This window comes from Mastacembelus armatus, chromosome 5 (genome assembly GCF_900324485.2).
Source record: "Mastacembelus armatus chromosome 5, fMasArm1.2, whole genome shotgun sequence".
Taxonomy (NCBI): Eukaryota; Metazoa; Chordata; class Actinopteri; order Synbranchiformes; family Mastacembelidae; genus Mastacembelus; species Mastacembelus armatus.
The window spans coordinates 2,482,170-2,502,039 of NC_046637.1; the positions used below are offsets into that span (position 1 = coordinate 2,482,170).

Sequence of the window (19,870 nt, forward strand, 5' to 3'; positions counted from 1 at the left end):
TGTGTAATGTGCAGCGTTCACTGTGCCATGCTGAAAACCCTGTATGGGGTGAATTATCGCAGCGTGTCATCACTCAGTTCTTCCCCCACAACAGAGAACCAGCAATGTAAAAGAATAAATAAAAATGTATGTAATGTAACAGACGTCACGGTCTTTGTGTGTAACTGCATCGAATGTAAACAACTTAAAATGAGTTTTAGTGTGTTAAAACATGACAGTCAGTCGTTGCTGGTCTGTTGGTTTCATTGGACTGACTGAATAGGCCTGTGTGATTTACATATGCACATGTATATTATACCACACCAGAGCAGCCAAGCAGCCATTCTCACATCTGACCGATCAACAGTTTCTTTTAGAGAAAGTAGTACCTTCCTATTTTCTATACTCCTCTACTTTCCCTGTATCTACTTTCTCTTTTCCTCACAAATACTAAAACACCCTGAGATCCTCTTGGTGTTTTGAAGCATCGTCCCTGTCCAGGACTTTCTGTTCTAGCAGCCACAGAAATCTCAGATGGCATATTGCAATTCTGAGCAAGCACCATAAGTTCTCCTGGAATAACATGAATCCACTGAGGATTCCCCTAAAAAAACTGGAGCCCCTCTCATCAGGCTTTTTGATTGCAAATCAGATTTAATCACATTCCCTCATATATGTGCAACTTATTTCCCCCAAACTAAGTCACGTTTAAATACAAGAAAACTATTGTTTTTCAATTATGTTTTAGTGCTGTAACTTTACTGATCATGTAGTGAAGGAGGACATGAGGATAGTTGGTGTGGGTGAGGAGGATACAGAGGATAGTGTTGAATGGAGGCAGATGATTGGCTGTGGCGACCCCTGAAGGGAGCAGCCCAGAGGAGAAGAAGAAGAAGAAGAAGCTCTAACTTTACTGATCAGTGTACAGTGAAACATAATGGCGAAATAGGAAATGGCAGAAACAGGCTAAATCTATATAAATAAACTAAATTTATATAAATAAACTAAATTTATATTAAAACACGAGGACTCAGGATCGCTCGACTATGACGTCATCTGCATGCGCGCAGCATTTAACAGCTGATTGGACAGGGCCCGTGCTTGAGTGGTGGATCCCGCCAACAGGTGAGTTAAAATGGTGTCTATGGGAAGAGCTAAATGTCCGTGTTTGGCCTCCACTAGGCCCTTTAAGGGCGGGCGGTGACAGTGAGGTTAAGACCTGGGCAAACTAGTTTAGGGCTGGTCTTGGTAACAGGGATGAGACAGGTTTGAACACACAGTAACAGACCAGGTAACCGACTGGAATGAGTTGAGACCGAAGATACGCAGCTAGTTTTCCTGCGCAGAGGTTCACCTATCAGCTTGACTGTGTAGGCAATGTTGAAAACTGCAACGGAATGTCTGTTTGATTTAGTAAATTAGACTTTTTGCGAGGATGTACTCTAAACAGTCTCTATTCTCGGTTAGTGCGCTTTTTAGCCATGTGCCAAATTACGCACGGAGCTGACCGGACATCCCCCTCCCTGGCAGCGCTCAGTGGTTCGCTCCAGTCGGCGCTTTGCTGCTGTACATCTCCGCCCCAGTGGCCGGCGGCGCGCAGTCGGAGCTTCAGCCCGGTTACCGAGCGCACACTGAGCATCGCCTCCTGCACGGTGCCTCGCTTCAGCCTCTTTGAGCGTTTGTACCTCCTGCGTTGGTAGGTCAGTTCTCTCTTCCTCTTTTCTTCTCCTCCTTATTTCTTCTTTGCTGGTTTGGTTTCTCACTTCTTATTTTTACTCTTCGGCTGTTGGATCTCTCTGTCTCTAGTCCTGCGAGTCTTTACCGGAGCTTTTACCCGCCGCTTTACCTGCTCCAGTATTTATGTTCAAAACCCACGAGCTCGTTTTTCTTGGGTTCATTTCTTTTATTGATTTTTGTGATGTTTTGTCGCTTCTTTACGAAAATGTATTTTTATGTGTGATCTTACAAGATTTGTTTTGATTTTCGTGCGTTTTATTCTTCTGTTCACCCTCTTATCTCAATCGTGCAGTGTGATTATTTTTCCCCATCTTTTTATAAAAGCCCAGGGGGATTTAAATGTCTTAAACTTGAATGTTGCGCAAGCAGCAGGCAGACCGCCGCGATCAGGATGCTGCTGCTGGTGATAATGGGCAGGTGTTGCACGGACAGCTGATCTTCATCCACGGAGCTGCTCATGTTTCTTTTGGGACTGTTTTTTTTTTTTTTGTTTTGTTTTGTTTTTTTGTTATTTACTGAACATTTGTGAATCTCGGTCAGTGTCCGTGTGTGAATGTGTGTTTGCAGACACACTAACACTTCAGCAGCCTGTTTCACTGTTGTCCTTGATGAAGCAGACCCAGAGGAGCTGACAGGTCGGGTTTGTTCCTGTCATATTCCACTCTGCACCTCTGATGGTTAATATCAGCAGACTCGTTATTTCTCCGTGTTGTCTGACGTCTGAACCGCCTACACTCTGGACGTATTTTCATAACATCCTCTTATAAACCTTCAGTCTGAACTTGTTGTTTTCCAGAATTGTTTTGGCACCTGCATGTACTGACGATCAGATTGAATTCCTGTGCATTTAAGCTGTTGCTCATTTATTGGTCAAGGTAAACAAAACAAGAGGAATATCCAGGAATAACATTTAAAGGCGTATGTTATTTCTTTTCATGGTTATAGATGGTTAACAATTATGCTACAATGGTGCATTTAATGGTAACCATATGGTATGGGAAATTTACTTCCCTGGATTAGTTCTGGATACAGTGCTGTTTGCAGCTGACTGAAATGTGTGATGTGTTGATTCCCAGCTAAAAGTGCTTCGCCATTAAAAAGATGGAAATGTGTGAAAATTGTGAAAACACATTGAAAAGTGAAGAGAAAACATAAGAAGTAAGTGAATGTATCTACAGTGCTGGGAGGAGAAAGACACCAGCTGGGCTTCATGAGTCAATAAATTACATTTTCACATGGAAATAGTGTTGTCACACATTAGAAAAAAAAAAGTTTGTGAATATTTCTAAAGGTAAAATCAAATCAAAAAAGTTTAAAAAAAAAAAAAAAAAAAAAAAAAAAAAAGCAGAATGCAATGGTCCTTATCCCTGCCCAACACAGCAACATGAAAACATGTTTGTGTGTGTTTGGTGTGCACAGTCGGAGATGCACTGTGGTGTGTGGAGCTGCTGTTGTGCAGAAAGCTGCAGCCAGGCAGGACTGCGAGGCTCAGGGGAAAAGAGTCTGCAGGATAAAGATCAGTGAGGCTGCAGGCTCCTGCTGCTGCTGCTGGATTGTGTGTTAGTCATTTTTATTATTCTCAAACAGCATATATAAGTAGACTTATGATCCTGGTCTGTTAAAGGATGGTCTGTATGGAAAATAATAAGTGTGCACTATATTTAGAAGTAGATGTGATTTTTACTCAATTTGTAGTGCAATGCTTAATTACAAATTGTGCTATTCTTGTTTCCAAAGCCAGTTATTTGGCAAACACATAATTTAGTCTTTCAGTTGTCGACCACCAGCTGTTAAAGCTCCATTAATTCATATTTTTCAATAACTGGCTGATTAGACCTCTGCTCAGGTTGAAGATGGGCGGGGCTTTGCTGAGCATTATGCTGTGACCAAACTGGGGGATTTTACTCCCCATTCATCTCTATTTGGATTGAGCCAGAACGCATTAGCTCTGGTTGTGAAAGTACCAGTGATGCACAAAGCCAAACTATAACTCGTATTATTGATTGTTAGTATTGATAGTTTATAGAATTTTACAGTGAAATAATACAAACAGCAGAGAGGGAGGATGCTGTTTGGGCACCACACTGATGACAGGACTTAGACTTTTTTTTTTCCCCCTCCAAAAACCCATAGCATGAACAAAGATCTCCCTGGTAATTATATAACCACATCTTTTTGTACCAAAACCATGACTTGTTTATTATTATAGCCATGACAATGAAGGTCCAGTACACCTGCTGCTCTCTTTCAAGACACCTTTCTGTGGTTGTATTATTGTACTGGGACAACTCAACCCAATCTTGTATTGAACTAGTGTAGTTTATTTTTCCACCTGTACCTGTTCTATTTCCTTCCCAACTGCTTTTAGCTCCATATTAGTAAATTTCACCTGGTTTAGAGCTGCGCTGACAGCTGCATGGTGCAGTCGTTCCAGTGAAATGAATGAGTGGGCTGCAGTTTTTTCTCTCAGCACCTATAGTCTCTGTACAGCCTTAGCGGTTGAAAAATTCCACCATAAAGGTGCCTATAAAGCTTCAAATCACGGGAAAGCAAAAAATAAAATAAAAAAACTTGGAGATGGAAAGTTCCCACCAGCAATAATTTAACACTTGCTGGTAGCACAGTAAAGCAGATACACAGCTGAGTGACAACAAAAACTGTCAGTGATCGCTACAGTGCAGAGGAAATGGTGCACTCGGCTCGTTCGTCATCGATGTGTGTTCATGCTGCTGTGTTATTAGTAAAGAGAAAAATGAAAACAGGGGTAAATAATTAATGATTTAAATCTTGTTAATTATCACCTCTGTGGTGATGATAAATAGATGTTTCTGCACTTTGACTCCATATGTAGAAACTCATTAGTGGGCTTTGCAGTGTTGCGCTTGATTTATTGACTCTGCACACAAAACAATAAGACAGTGTTGTTAAATGTAGATTCTAAGCAGTGGGAAAAAGGTTTTAGAGTTTTTGCTACATATTCTCAGCTTTCAGTGACTATTTCAGTCAAGCTGGTAGGAAGTTCATTGAAGGCTGATTCTGGTATATTCAGTAATATGAAATTCACTTCTGTGTACATTAATAGATAGAGTTAATCATATGCATTTTTGTAGGGAAGTTCTTTTCCCACTTGAGTTTACAGCCCAGAGTGTCTCAAAGTGCCAGGTGTTGTATATTAGCATCTCATGTCCTGCTCCTGCTTTAAATCGGTTTGCTAGTAGTGGAAATTTAATTTGATAGATGCTCGTGTTTAGAACGTTCAGCTCTGTGGTTCATGTCCATTTTGGAGCTCCCTGGAAATGCACATATAACACATCAGCCTTCAGCAGATGCTTTTAGCTGCGTGTTTGTGATTCTTGGTACAGTGTGTGTTTCTCAGCAAGCAGGATTTTTATTTACTACACTTTCACATCGGGTCCATGATTTAGTTAAATTATAGAGCAAATGTTTGTACAGTTTCATCGTACATACGTGCGTCAATAAAGTTGATTTGCTTTGCACTTGACATGCAGTATGTGTCATTTGTATTAACGCCAGATGTGGCACTTCTGTAAAAACAATGACCTGGATGTTCATTCTCTGCATCTCTGATTATCAGCAGAGCTCTAGGGGTCAATTCAGTTTGGACTCAGCAGCCTTCTTCTCTTTCTAGAGCAGGGTCTGCTGCTGTATATATTATATTCCTCTTGAAAAGGGATCCTGTAATACAAACATAGGTTGTAGAACTCAGGCTTTGTGCTCCTTTGTAAGTGCAAGATTAGTTGTTGTTTTTTTTTTTTGTTTTTTTAAAACTTTATTCTTTGTGGTAGTAATTTCCTTGTGGAGCAACAATGCAGAATGGATAATGAAGAAAATACCAAGAATCTGTTGTGCTGCATTGCATGTGTAGATGCACATATTTGGGGGAAAATACATGGTTTATGATTATGGCCATTTTATTTTGCCACAATCTGCAGAAATTGGATCCAGCTGTTACACTAATGGATGCATACGTGTGCCTCCATTGTTTACAACAACCCACCAGAGGTGCTTAAGGCAGTGTGTAGTGGGATCCAGTGGGATTTTCTGGAGCTGCAACAAAGCACAGTGCTCTAGATTTGAACTCATTTAGGAAAAATCACTCACAAATCTGCTCCTGAATTTCACTTCTCATTCACTCCAATGAGAACTTCTTTCAGCCATGAAAGAAGTATTAGTACTCTTTGCATTTCTGTTGCCTGTGGACATTTTATTATGGACTCAGCTCATTTAACCTCCTAGAACACTTTCAAAACCTGCAGCTATTTCACAACTTCTATGCATATATATTCTGTACTCTGTTATAAACAAGATTTTTTGCACCTAATGATGAGGCACTTCAATTTATCACATACAATGCAAAAGAAAAGGACATCAATTCCAATACAAACAGTGTTACGGCATTTTCCGTAAATCCTCTATATTACTATTTCCTCTTGATTCATTAAACTGTGCCTCTGACAGCTAGAAAATTGCCCCCATAGTTTGAAAAATGTAAAAACAACGGAAGCTGATTATCTGGCCTTGCTGAAAAAATAACTTGTGCAGTAATGGCGCGATTTCCCATATATCATGAGCTAAACATACAAATAGGAGCTATTTTAAACCATTAACATTTTCTGAATTGGTCCCAGAAAGATGATCAGTATGTCAGAAATGGAAATATACAGAAACCTCTGCAGGAAATGCAGAATATCAAGTAGAAATGATTAAAGACTGCGAGAATTATTAGATGTGTTGGTTTGGAGTCAGTTTGAGGTCATCATTTCAAAGATATTACAGCTGCAAATAATTTATAAGTTGTTACAAATACATGACTGACATGCATCTGTTTGCTTTTCCTACAAGCATTTCAGCCACTCACAGCCATTTGAGCAGGGGAGGATACAAAGACTGAACTCAGTTTTTTTCTGATTTGTAAAGGCAGTTAGTGGTTTCATTAAGGCCCAAACAATTTGTATGCAGAAAAGTTGGTGTCCAAAAGGAGAGCTGCAATTGGAACAAAAAGTGTTTCCAGGAAATGCCTAATATCAGAAAGAACTGAAGTGCTGTTAAGAGCAGCAGCCAAATGCCTTCAAATGGCAGGAGATATGTTTTGATAATGTAAACACAGAAAATTGTTTAACATGGCACACGTATAGCAAAAGGGAAAAATAATCTTAACATTGTGTGCAAGGAAGTGTAAACATCTGAAATTGATTTTTATATTAAAGCTGTCGCATCCACAGTGATCATTTTTAAAAACACACCTGTCATAGTAGGCACATTTTCTGTCACACCTGTCACTCATCTTGGCAGACTGTCACCTGGCATTATGGCCAAATCAGTCTGTGAAGGCTTTAGTCTGCAATGCCATGGCAGCAGAAGCATTAAAATGTGTCCTGTGCTGGACTGAAAACGTTGGAGAGTTTAGGGGCATTAAACATCATGGGTCAACAAAATAAGATACAAGCTTTCTTTGGCCAGTTACACATTACACTGAATTTTCCTCCTGTGATTCATCACTTCCTTTGAAGCCACAACCATCAGGTTTCCCAAGTCCAGGTCTGAGATCCAGAGCCAACTTTCTTATGCCATTACTGAAGAGAACAGGACATATTGGAAGAGAGAGGTGGCAAATTCTATGCAGCAAAGGTTCCCTGCTGGATGTAAACCAGGAGCTGTATTACTGCAGATCTGCCTTAACTGTTTGGTGACCGTGGTAAACGTTAGCACCTGATTTAGGAAAAAAGCCATTCCAGGTAAACAGTTTCAGGTCAAAGTTCTCCTCCTAACATGAGGTGTGTAAGCAGGGAAAGTGTATTATACAGGAATCCTCACTTCCCAAAATTGAAACTCTCCAGACTTCAGGATAATTGTTCTTGACTTTGACTTCTCCAGCACATCATGTTAGCTTGTTTAGCCCATATGGTCGCTCTCTGCTTGTAAGCAAACAGCATAATGTCAGCAGGTAGAACTTATTCAATGAGAGGATTAGTATTATGGCAGAGTCTAATGATGTATGCCATTTGAAGATAACATGCTTGTTAGTAGATCCAGGCTGCCCTGGGCCATTTTCCTGCAGTTAGCCCAGCAGCCCAGCATCAGAGAGGCCCACCCGGGGCCACAGGGGTATCCTGGTTGTGGTGCAGCTATAAATGTGCTCTGCTTGTTTTGCTAAAGGATAGAGTGACGTGGCCACCAACAGCAAAAATATCAAAACCTGCTGTGTCCCGCAATTTAAGAAGTGCCAACATTATTTAGTAACATGGCTGCTTGTTACTGATACAGTTTTTGTTCTATTTTTGTGTTTCAGTGAGAATAGCGAATGCGCTATGAATCCGCTTGGCGAGAGAAGACAAGAACATTAGCAGCTGTTGCTAGGTAACAGACATAAATGTTGATTTAGGATCTGCGATAAGTTTGATGACGTAAAATAGGATGTGATTCCTAGTTAGTTTAGGATTTGCTGCTTTAATACCAAACAGGGCATTAGTTTTATTATCTTAGCTCAAGCCTGAGGAAGTTTTTGTCATATGATCCCAGACACCAGGATGTGGCGTCCAGTGCAAAACCAAAACTGCTTCAGGAGGATCACATGATCTTGACTGGAATTATATTGTTTACGTGACAAAATGCAGACAGTGACTTTAGTTTATCTGCCCCCCCCATTCAGGTTCTTCACTTCATTACTTAAAACAACTATTTGTTGCTTCCTGTGTCCGTCTAGAGAACGACACACACTGCAGTAAGTAAAGTCCCACGCCCAGAGCACTAACTACATCCTCACTGCTCTGAGGAATTCAAGCGTGACACACTAACACACACACACATGCGTGAGTGTGTGCAGCAGCCAGCTCAGCATCATTTCAGAGCAGATGGGGGTTAACGGTGGAGGATGTTCCTGCACATGTGCTTTTCCAGGGAGACTCGCACCGAAGTGTAGACATGAAACACATGCACAGCTCATGTTTTTTCATATTTCCCAACCTTGGTTACTGGCTGGTTTGATGACTGGCTAAGCAGATGCCTTTCTGTCTAAATGACCTTTTTAATGCAGCTGGGTTTCATGTGTTTTTGAAGCATTACCAAAAGAATTCTGTTTTGGGTATTTAAGAACTTGCTTTATGTACAAACTCCATTTTTGCTTTTGTTATTTTAACAAAAAGCCAAAGTTCTTAATTGCTTATTGTAACTGAAACATGTATATGCCTGATCTTTCTCTGAATCAAATACAGTTACAAGACATAATAAAACAGGAATACACACATGAATGTCACCACATTTTGGTCAGCACCAAAAAAGTAAAGGGTCAGTAAACATCCCTCACAGTTGAAGAGTGGTAAATGGATCCACTGCTTTTGTATATGTTAATCTCCGAAACTAAAATCTGGAGACAGGCTGCTTCAACATCGACTGCAGGTTGATATTCGCTGGTTTCTGATTTATTGTGTATGTGTATTGTGAAAATCAGCTTGAAAGCTGCATGAGATGTGGATATGTTGTGATGCACATGGTTATGTCATTGTTACCTGATGGTACAGCATGGTACAGCATTTAAAGGTGCTCTGACACTGGATGTTTCACCGTCAGCTGCCTGACAACAAAGCGTAATGACGCCAGAAACAACCATGTTTCTTTTTAACAATGCTGTTTTCTCTCTTGTTCGCTTGAGCTCATGAATATGCTTTTGTGCAGCTGCTTGACTGAACGGTGATGTACTTGGCTGTTTACTGAGTAATCGACTGACTGTCTGTTTTTTGTCTGTTTTCTTTCTTTCATTCGTTGTCTTTGTCAGCATCTCTCCCACTCTCCGATATTCTCAGTTCCTCTCTGGCTTTGCCAAAATCTTAATGTAAACTCTTATTAATGCAAATTGCCTGGGCTGTCTTTCATTTCTCAATTCACAGCCGTGTGTGTGTGTGTGTGTGCTCATAAGGAGTCCTGACATTTAGGGTCAGCCATCTCCCTGATTCAGCAGAAAGAAATGGATGCCTCTCCTTTCTTTTCCCCTTTGTACCTCTCCCCATCTGCACCATCTCATTTGTTGTTTATTTCACTTAATGTTGCTGAGCGTCCACTGATGGCTTTGTTAGGGTGTCAAACATTCAGCTGCAAAACATCTTATTGCCTTTTCAAACCTACAGACAGAGAGTAGCTGCTTTTTTCTCTTTGTTTGGTTTCTTTTCACACAAAGGAAGATTCAAACGACCCAAAATGCATCATGAAAGGACACAGGAAGAAGCTTCTGTTCTGGGAGCACTTTTCTGTTTTGTTGCCTCCTTTTTCCAACTAAAGCACAAACCGTAGCTCGTACTGCTCAAGTCCACTCTTCTTCAGCTGCTGGCTGAGCATTTTGGACATCTCACTCCTTATGTGTGGTTTTCAGTAGAGCTGAAAAAAACAATGAAAAAAAAATGAAATAAATGATGAAATAAAAACACCAATAAATCGTGTCTTCATTATCATCGCGATATGAAAACGCACAGGCCCATCAGAAAACACTGCCCGAAACACGATGAATAAGAAAAATCATCATCAGTCATTCTTGCTGCAGCGACTCTGCAGGAATAGCTGACCTGATCACCTGAACTTTGTGGTTAATAATTTACTGGTCTAAGCAGCTACAGTCTGTTGGTGATACTATATTGCTGAGTGTTCTCAACAGTATCTGTTAAAGCAGAAACACTTATGATTTAACTGATCGCAAGTTAAATCATCATTGCAGTACTGAACACTGTTAATGTAAATTGCCTCATGTTGTGCAGGCCTGGTTTTCATTTGGCCACTATTTCTACTCCATGTCAAACTTCAGTTTATTCTCTGGCTGCCTGGTAGCAACTGTTTGTTTTCCTAACAGACATATGAAACAAGTTAAAAAGGTCCGAATACTTTCAGATGGTACTGCAGAGCACAATATGATGATGTTGACCAGGAAGTGCTTGGATTCCTATTATAGTCAGTTTTTAGTCTCACCTCTGGATCTGTGAAACACCAAGCCAGTGGCCAACATCTGGTTAATGGTGGTCCATCGCCCTGATTTGTCCTGTGCTGTCAGCACTAGTCTGAGTGCCGTCTGCTGCTTTTTGACTGATTCAATGTGTTAAACCCTCTCGCTGACAGAGACAGCTCTGATTGGCTGTTCACCTTAGTGGATCAGTGTGGTATCTATGATTTCACTCATTTAGCAACCAAAAGCCCAAGTGCTGACAACACCAGCGCCAACTTCAGCTTCTTATCAGACATATTGTCTGCAGCTTTAAACCGTCTGTGGTGTGAAAATGGTTGGCAAGTGTAGCTCTGTTTATGGTTTATATATCTGCAGTATAGGTCTTCCACTTAACCTCTTTAAATGACAAATACAGACTACCGCCACCTGCTGGGATGGAGAATTATTCCCTGCAGAACGTACATGCTGGTTGTCCATCAGCTGGGTGAAGGCGGTGTTCAGCAACACAGCAGTCAACCTTTGTCCTTTACTGGTTTGTTGTTGTTGTTGGCTTAAACGATAAGGAAGCAACAAGCTTGAGAATAGAAGCTTTATTGAGGGAAGCAGATAGAAGAAGAGAGAGAACTGGAAAGGAGATTAAAGGAGTGAAGAGAGGAAGAGAATTAAGATGAGAAAGAAGAGGGAGAGGAAACGTTGGAAAGAAGGAGAAAAGGAAGGAAATGCATTGACACTAAAAGGGGGAAAGAAAAGCAAGGAGGAGAGATCAAAGTAAGAAGTAAAAACACTGGAGAATAGTGAGAAGAAATAAGGGCTGACATTGTAGAGCTTGTAGAGATTTGTGTGTGTCTAATGACTTACAAAGTTAGGCCGGTGTTGAATTATCGATGCAGCTGAGGTGAAGTTTTCATGAAAATGTTACTAAGCCATTCAAGGATTAAACATCTCAGGCTTGAAATATGGGGGGTTGGAAGAAGGAAAGAGAAGAGGAAGGAGAGGTAGCATGAGGGAAAAGTATTAGAGGACAGAAGAGTGGGGAGGGATGAGGGCAGGTAGAGATGGGGAGGAGAAATAGAAGGAGAAGCCAGAAAGACTGGACTGAAGGATGGAGGAAGAGGTGATAGGTAATGACATGCAGTAAAGAGGAAACAGGCTGAATGAGGTGAAAAGCAGGGATTGAGGCAGAATTGAGGGTGCAGAAGAATAGAAAGTTGGAGGTGAAAGGGCATCTTCAATCAAGTTTTTCCTGACAGTGGTGCTGTGGTGGCATGGTGGGGCAGTGGTTACCTGGTTATCTGTTTCCCCCCCATGTCTGCGGGGGTTTTCTCCTCCACACTCACATGCAGGTTTATTGCCTGTACTGTAGGTGGAAATGGGAGTGTTGGTCTCTGTGTGTCAGCCCCGTGATAGATCTGTCCAGGGTGTATACTGCCTCTCACCCAATATCAACTGGTTTTGGCTCCAGCCGATGATGAAGATGATGCTTGATAGGAATACAGGGTATAGACACGGATGGATGGTGCTAGAATAAAAGCGAAGTTTGATGCTGTCAACGTGTTAAAGAACATTTGTCAGGAAACAGCCTAAATGTTTTGAACTCATTTCTCATTTCTCTGCAGCAAAGCAGGGGACACACATGTTCAGCTTCATTACCTTCTGCTGTTAAACCGATAGCCAGGTAATTAATGTGACCTCTCCTACACACACACACACACACACACACACACACGCGCACAAATCAAAATTGGCCACTAGTGCAGTGAAATTACACTCCCCAGGCATTAGAAGGTTCTTTGCATTAATAACGCCATCATTGGCTTATTTCCAGCAGTTTACATGCATCATCTGTTTATCGCTGTTGTTGACTGTTGCTGTGTTTTTGTTCTTTCTTTCCAGATAACCACCTAATTACATCTGCTGTTCCACATGATTTAACTCACCAAAAATCATAAGGGAATGGAAAGACAAATGTGTACATTGTAAATTATTAGGGTAAAAATGGCCAATAAATAAAGGAAAGAAACATTCTGGCCTAGTTCTTAATTTAAAAAGATATTGATACATTTGTTTTGAATTAGTTCAAAAAGTTTGCAAAGGAAACAAAACATAAAAAAAATTAATAAGTAAGCCTTAAGCTTTCTCATGTCGTAAACTCCTCTTTTCCATGTCGGGGGTTTAAATGACATTCAGCCAATAGAATACGACTTCATACAAAAGATTATATAAAACACATTTATAGCTTCAGGCTATAAACACACAGCAAGTCTCACATTTATTTACATCTTGTGTTTGCTGTTTATTAAGTGTAATATTAGACTACTTCCCTAAACTTAGTCAAATGCTTTTTGTTAGCTGGATGTTTTTTAGTTTAAGTGGTTTAAGTGATGGTAGGGTAGGGTACAGAAAATGACTGTATCACTGTAAGATTGTTCAGTTTTCCTCGAGTGACACAAACCACCAACATGCCTTCTACCCACACAGTGTGACTGACAGCTGATCTCTGGGAAATGCAGTTCAGATACAACCCTTTGAAAACTGGATTTTTTTTTAGAAATTTCTCTGACCTTTAGCTCACGCTAATTACAACTGAGTCATCAAGGTATGGGCAAGTTGTAGTTATGAATGATGATAAGTATTAACCTACCTCATCATTTGCAGTTATTTCTTATTACTGGCCGCCTCTGTGCTCCATGCACACAGCTGCATCGTATCTTGTAAAACATTGCTTTGTCAGAGCCGCCACCTCAACTTCTGCCAAATGCTTTGGCTCCCTTTCCCTCCATCTATCATCTATTTATTCATCCTAAAACCTATTTCTCTGTGCATCCACCACACAACAATCCCTGGAGCCCCTCCAACCCTGCACCTTTCAATCTGTCAGGTTGGTCACACTGTCAGGACGGTCTTTGTATTATCTATCCACTGGTCTGTGTAAAACATTTAATCCATCTCCAGGAACTAACTATAAGTGATGTGTTTGCTTGCGCTGTATCACATGACTACATCTAGACTATCTGCAAACTCCTTTTACATTTGCAGCCTCATCGATCAATCTCGGGAACGTTGTCAGTGATCGGTGAGTGAAGAGAGTATTCCAAGAAGACACTGCCTACACAAGAAAAACCATATCATTGGTTCAGACACTTACAATGACCTCTGCTCTTTTTTGTTTCATATATACAGTGGTGTGAAAAAGTATTGCCCCCTTCTTGATTTCTTATTTTTTTGCATGTTTGTAACACTTTGTTTCAGATCATCAAACAAATTTAAATATTAGTCAAAGTTAACACAAGTAAACACATCATGCAATTTTTAAAAGAAGGTTTTTATTATTAAGGGAAAACAAAATCCAAAACTACATGGCCCTGTGTGAAAAAGTGTTGGCCCCCCCGTTAAAACATAACTTAACTGTGGTTTATCACACCTGAGTTCAATTCCTCTAGCCACACCCAGGCCTGATTACTGCCACACCTGTTCGCAATCAAGAAATCACTTAAATAGGACCTGGCTGACTAAGTGAAGTAGACCAAAAGATCCTCAAAAGCTAGACGTCATGCCGAGATCCAAAGAAATCCAAAAACAAATGAGGAAGAAAGTAATTGAGATCTGTCCATCTGGAAAAGGTGAAAACATGGAACAGCGGAGAACCTTCCCAGGAGTGGCCGGCCGACCAAAATTAACCCAAGAGCACAGCGACGACTCATCCAAGAGGTCACAAAAGACCCCACAACAACATCCAAAGAACTGCAGACCTCACTTGCCTCAGTTAAGGTCACTGTTCATGACTCCACCATGAGAAAGAGGCTGGGCAAAAATGGTCTGCATGGCAGAGTTCCAAGACGAAATCTGCCGCTGAGCAAAAAGAACATAAAGGCTCGTCTCAGTTTTGCCAGAAAACATCTTGATGGTCCCCAAGACTTTTGGGAAATTACTCTGTGGACTGTCGAGACAAAAGTTGAACTTTTTGGAAGGTGTGTGTCCCATTACGTCTGGTGTAAAAGTAACACTGCATTTCAGAAAAAGAACATCATACCAACAGTAAAATATGGTGGTGGTAGTGTGATGGTCTGGGGCTGTTTTGCTGCTTCAGGACCTGGAAGACTTGCTGTGATAAATGGAACCATGAATTCTGCTGTTTACCAAAAAATCCTAAAGGAGAATGTCTGGCCATCTGTTCGTGACCTCAAGCTGAAGCGAACTTGGGTTCTGCAGCAGGACAATGATCCAAAACACACCAGCAAGTCCACCTCTGAATGGCTGAAGAAAAACAAAATGACTCTGGAGTGGCCTAGTCAAAGTCCTGACCTGAATCTGATTGAGATGCTGTGGCATGACCTTAAAAAGGTGGTTCATGCTCAAAAACCCTCCAGTGTGGCTGAATTACACCAATTCTGCAAAGATGAGTGGCCAAAATTCCTCCACAGCGCTGGAACAGACTCATTGCAAGTTATTGCAAACGCTTGATAGCAGTTGTTGCTGCTAAGGGTGGTCCAGCCAGTTATTAGGTTTAGAGGGCCAACACTTTTTCACACAGGGCCATGTAGTTTTGGATTTTGTTTTCCCTGAATAATAAAAACCTTCATTCAAAAACTGCATGATGTGTTTACTTGTGTTATCTTTGACTAATATTTAATGTTTCAGATCAAACAAATTCAAAGTGTGACAAACAAGAAAAAAAAAGAAATCAGGAAGGGGGCCAACACTTTTTCACACCACTGTATGTACATGTGAATGAATTGTTTTCTCTGAGATGGTCCCATGTTTTCCAAAAGCATAAGGAAAAGTTTAGGTCCTGGTGTGTGATATGAATGATAATTAATAAACTGTGCTAACAAGATAGTTGATGGGCGCATCACTGGATGACTAGAGTCACTGAATTAGCTGATGTTTACTGTCATTTCATGACATTTTAGGAATAACTGCTCGCCTCATCCCATGTGTGACCAGAATATCCCACAAAAATGTTCTGGTAAAGGCTGTGGGCTTTACAGTAAGTAAGTGCACAGAGTTTATGCCAAGTGACATTATAAAGAATGGTCAAAGTCGCTGCAAGAGGCTGAACTGTCCTGACGTTTTAGTTCCTAGCGTGGGTCAAGTGCTTTAAATCACTGCATCCTATACCTATCACGATGCAACGTGATAGCTTCTCTCTTCATGGTATTAGCAAGTTGATGAACTGTGCCTGGTGTTTAGTACCTGGAGTTCTGCCCAAAGAGTTCAATTTTTGCTTCATCACATAATCTTATTCCTCATGCTTGTAGTCCTTGAAATGCCATTTGGCAAACTACAACCACGCTATCGAATGCCTTCTTATCTACAGTGGCTTCTGTGGTGTTACATCAATGTCAAACCTAGAGGATGAAAAAAAAAAAAATAAGGGCTGCATGTTTTAACAGTCCTTGAGTGCAAATTTCTGACATGCCAACAGAAATGTGAAATTTTCACGCACAGAATGAAGAACTCTGTTTATCATATTATACTGTATGTAGACATTAGCTAATGAGGTGACATTTGATTGGCTAAACCTGATAAGCAGTTGTAGATATGATTGTACCAGACAAAATATATGTACATAATGCTGAAAATATTACAATCCTGTAGTGATTAGTGGAATTTTTTTACCCTGTGTTTTTGAGCCCTCTCGTTTTGACATTGATGTAACACCATGGTTTCTGTCTTCTGAAAATAAATTCGCAAGTTTCTGTCCACGTTTTATTTTGTCACTGTAGGTTAGTTAGTATAGACTGAGTGTGACCATTTAAGATTAAATCTACAGCACAATAATGTGTAAAAAATGAAGAGGTGTGACTACTTGAATTCACTTTACTTTTAATGAACTGTTAAACACGGTGAAAGTGCGTTTTGGTTTGATAAATAGTTCTGATCAGTAGTTTTGCCCCAGGAAAGTTGCAGTTGGAATAAAAAGCTACAACTGGCAACTTCTTTCTCTTAACTCGGACGATTACAAATGTCAGTGCCACAATGACTTGTTGTGTTGTGATTGGGACCTCTGGGAATAAATGATTTATCAAGTTTACAAAATGTCATTACCTGACCTACCTGAGGTAACTTCTAATTTTTATTAGCCTATGAAATATGAGCAACCTTAACACCTCAGATGGGTATTTTTGCTTTGAACAAACATACAGACCAGAGCTAAATAAAAATATTTTATTTCTTGCAAAAAGCAACGCTTTATACTCCAGTCCTCGAGGGCCACTGTCCTGCTTGCTTTCCACCTATCCCTGCCCTACCCACTGCTGATTACATGGATCAGATGTGTTCAGCCAGTCAGAAGCTGCACGAGGCGCAGATAGTTGGAAAACAAGCAGGACTGTGACTCTTGAGGACTGGAGTTTGATACCTGTGTGTTATAGTATTTGAGAAAAGGGTTTAACTGCATTACAGTGTAGATTTTGCTATAGGTCTGTTTGACTTGAGTTTTTCCAGCACTTTTGGTTATTTTCTCCTGTTCTGTTTAAGCAACGACCTTTAGAAAGGTCCATCATCTCATCTCAGAAATGCAATGTAGAAATGGCATCCAAAACCCATTTCCAGTAAGTGCTGTTCAAAAGGACAGAATCATTAGTCATTTTACTTTCTCAGTTTAGCTGACTGAAAGAAGACAGGAAAGACAGAAATGAGACTGGATGAACCTTGTCAGCAGATTGTCAATATCCTCACTTATAGTCAGCAAATAAATGAATGAATGCAGGGGAGATGGAAATGGAAGGAGCATATCGATTTAATCAGGTTATTTTTATTATGAGGGTTACGGTTGTTTGTCATTGTAGAAAAGAAGTGAAGGATTAATTAAGGGACGAAGAATGCAAGTAAAATTAAGGGAAAATTTGAGTCAGAGCAGCAAAGGAGCAGTATAAAACAGGTGAATGAAAAAGTAATAAAAAATATATTTGAGAAAATAATCACCACAGGTCCATATAGCTGTTGCTGTGGGTGCTTTTAAACATGTCCCATGATCCTTGTCGGCAGATTGATTTTTTTTTTTTTTTTTTTTTTCTGCTCAGTTGTCATGGGACTGCATTGAAATTAACACCTTAATTACCTGCATCTCATTCATGTTCAGAATAACAGAATAAAATCTGATGATTTTCCCTTCCTCACCCTGGAAACCGCAGTTCAACAGTCAAACAGATCTTTTAAACGAATACTGATGGTAAGTCCTTAAAAAACACTATTAAAAACAGGTTTGATGATCTGATACAGTTTTCATGGCAGCATCCTGAGGCATTGAGATCCGATAAAATACTTTCAGCCATAAGCAGAAGGGCTGCTGCAGCAGCCCACGTCCGCTGACTCAGACTAAAGGCTAATTTATGGCTGCTTGCTTTAACAGGCAGAACAATTGTCTAATCTTAATATATGGTGCGTGTCATGGCATACCTTGGCGACAAAGTAGAAGTGGTGTGATGAGCCTCTTAGTTCCCCCTAGACTGCACTTTTATTCATGACTGAGTCATATAGTGAGGGGGTCGAAAATGATGAGGTTACATACAGTATGTACATGTGCACTATGTGATGTGCGTGTCAGCCCTAATATCGCTGTGCAGAGTGTGCAGTGTGCTTAGGTTTACTTTATCGTCAGGATGTGTAAACTCATGCATGGATCAGCTGCCAAGGAAAGCAGGATGAGCTCAGGCTGCACTTTAGCTCATGGCTAAAAAAATATATGAAAACAGGTAATTTGCACAGAAGTATTAAGATCATGTTCCACCTTAGGATAGCTGTACTTATGCATGACGGTGGTGAAATGCTGATATACAACGAGGATGCTGCTTGGTTTGACTCTGGCATGAGGCTGATGGAAATGTCAGTGGTTTTGGAGGGATTTGGTCCTAAACAAAGCAGTGACTCTAGATAAATTGTAGACTGATCATCAGAGTCATCTTTTCCTGAGAGGAACGTGGACGTGTACAAAACTTTGAAACTATCCTGTGTCAGAATCACTAATGGGAACATTGTGGTGGTGTTGGATGGAAAGTCAAGGGGTCTTTTTTGGAAAGATTTGGTATGAAACGCGAATCCCCAGTAAACTTGCTTTGGTTGAGGAGTTAGGAGCCACAGCACTTTGTGGTGAAGCTAAGCAGCAGCAGCAGCAGCAGCAGCAGCAGCAGCAGCAGCAGTTTCCATCCTGCTGAAGAAACCAAAACTACACTTGGTGGAATTGAGTAATGCACCTAGAAGAAGGAAAGCCTGTTTTTCCTATTCCTCATCTTAATATATTGCAACCCATACTGTATCTCCCACCAGCCCACGGTCCTATAAATCAGCACATACGATGAAGGGATAAAGGGTAATTGAAAATATGATGCTAAATAGTTAGTCTTCCTTGAGTACAAATCTATTCCTTTGTGTATGTGCGTGTGAATGTATCATGTTATTCTGTGACTGATTACACTATAAGACACCAAGTTATTAATTTGGCTCTTTCCTGTGATGTGTTTTGATTTATACATTATATTAGCATGTATTGAAGGGAGGGAGAGGGGAGAGTACAGTGAATAAAAAAGAAAAGGAAGGACCCATGGAAGGCAAGAAGTGAAGTCCCCAGACTAAATTAGCTCAGCTTAGCTGCAGTTTGTCAAACGCAAGTGGAAAACTGATGCAGCCTGTGTGTGTGTGTGTGTGTGTGTGTGTGTGTGTGTGTGTGTGTGTGTGTGTGTGTGTGTGTGTGTGTGTGTGTGTGTGTGTGTGTGTGTGTGTGTGTGTGTGTGTGTGTGTGTGTGTACACTTGTATTTCTAAAATTGTGAGGATCATTGTGAGCATAATTCATTTGGAGTGAGGACATTTATGCTGGTCTTTACTTCTTCAGGTTTTAGGGGTAGGGGCACAATTAGACTAGGGTTAGGGTTGAAGTAAGGCAATTAGTTGTGAAGGTTATGGCTACAGTAAGGTTCTAAGGGATGCATTATGACAATGAGTGTTCTCATAAAGATAGAGGTGTGTGTGGAGGGGGGGTGGGTTCTTGTAGGTGTTTGGTGCCATGGCCCAAAGCACTGAGTTATAGTTTAATCTGGTTCTGCTGCCTCCAGCATTGGGAACAGCCTCACAAATCACAGACGGCATCCAGGTGCCAGCTCATCTCCACATAGTCAGGGGAGGATGGGTCAGGTAGGAGGGTTAATGTGAAAGCATGTGTGATAATCTGGACCTGTGTGTGTGTGTGTTTAATCAGGCTCAATCAACAGACC

At 40.7% G+C, this 19,870-nt stretch overlaps 1 protein-coding gene across 1 annotated transcript in view; it reads left to right on the plus strand.

The window, feature by feature from the left end:
- The first annotated feature begins 1,627 nt into the window (after positions 1–1,627).
- Positions 1,628–19,870, plus strand: part of raly (RALY heterogeneous nuclear ribonucleoprotein) — a 94,754-nt gene continuing 76,511 nt past the window's right edge. Inside the window, exon 1 of the mRNA XM_026307328.2 lies at positions 1,628–1,675. The gene's annotated coding sequence lies outside the window, so the exon portion shown is untranslated. The remainder of the gene's footprint in view (positions 1,676–19,870) is intronic.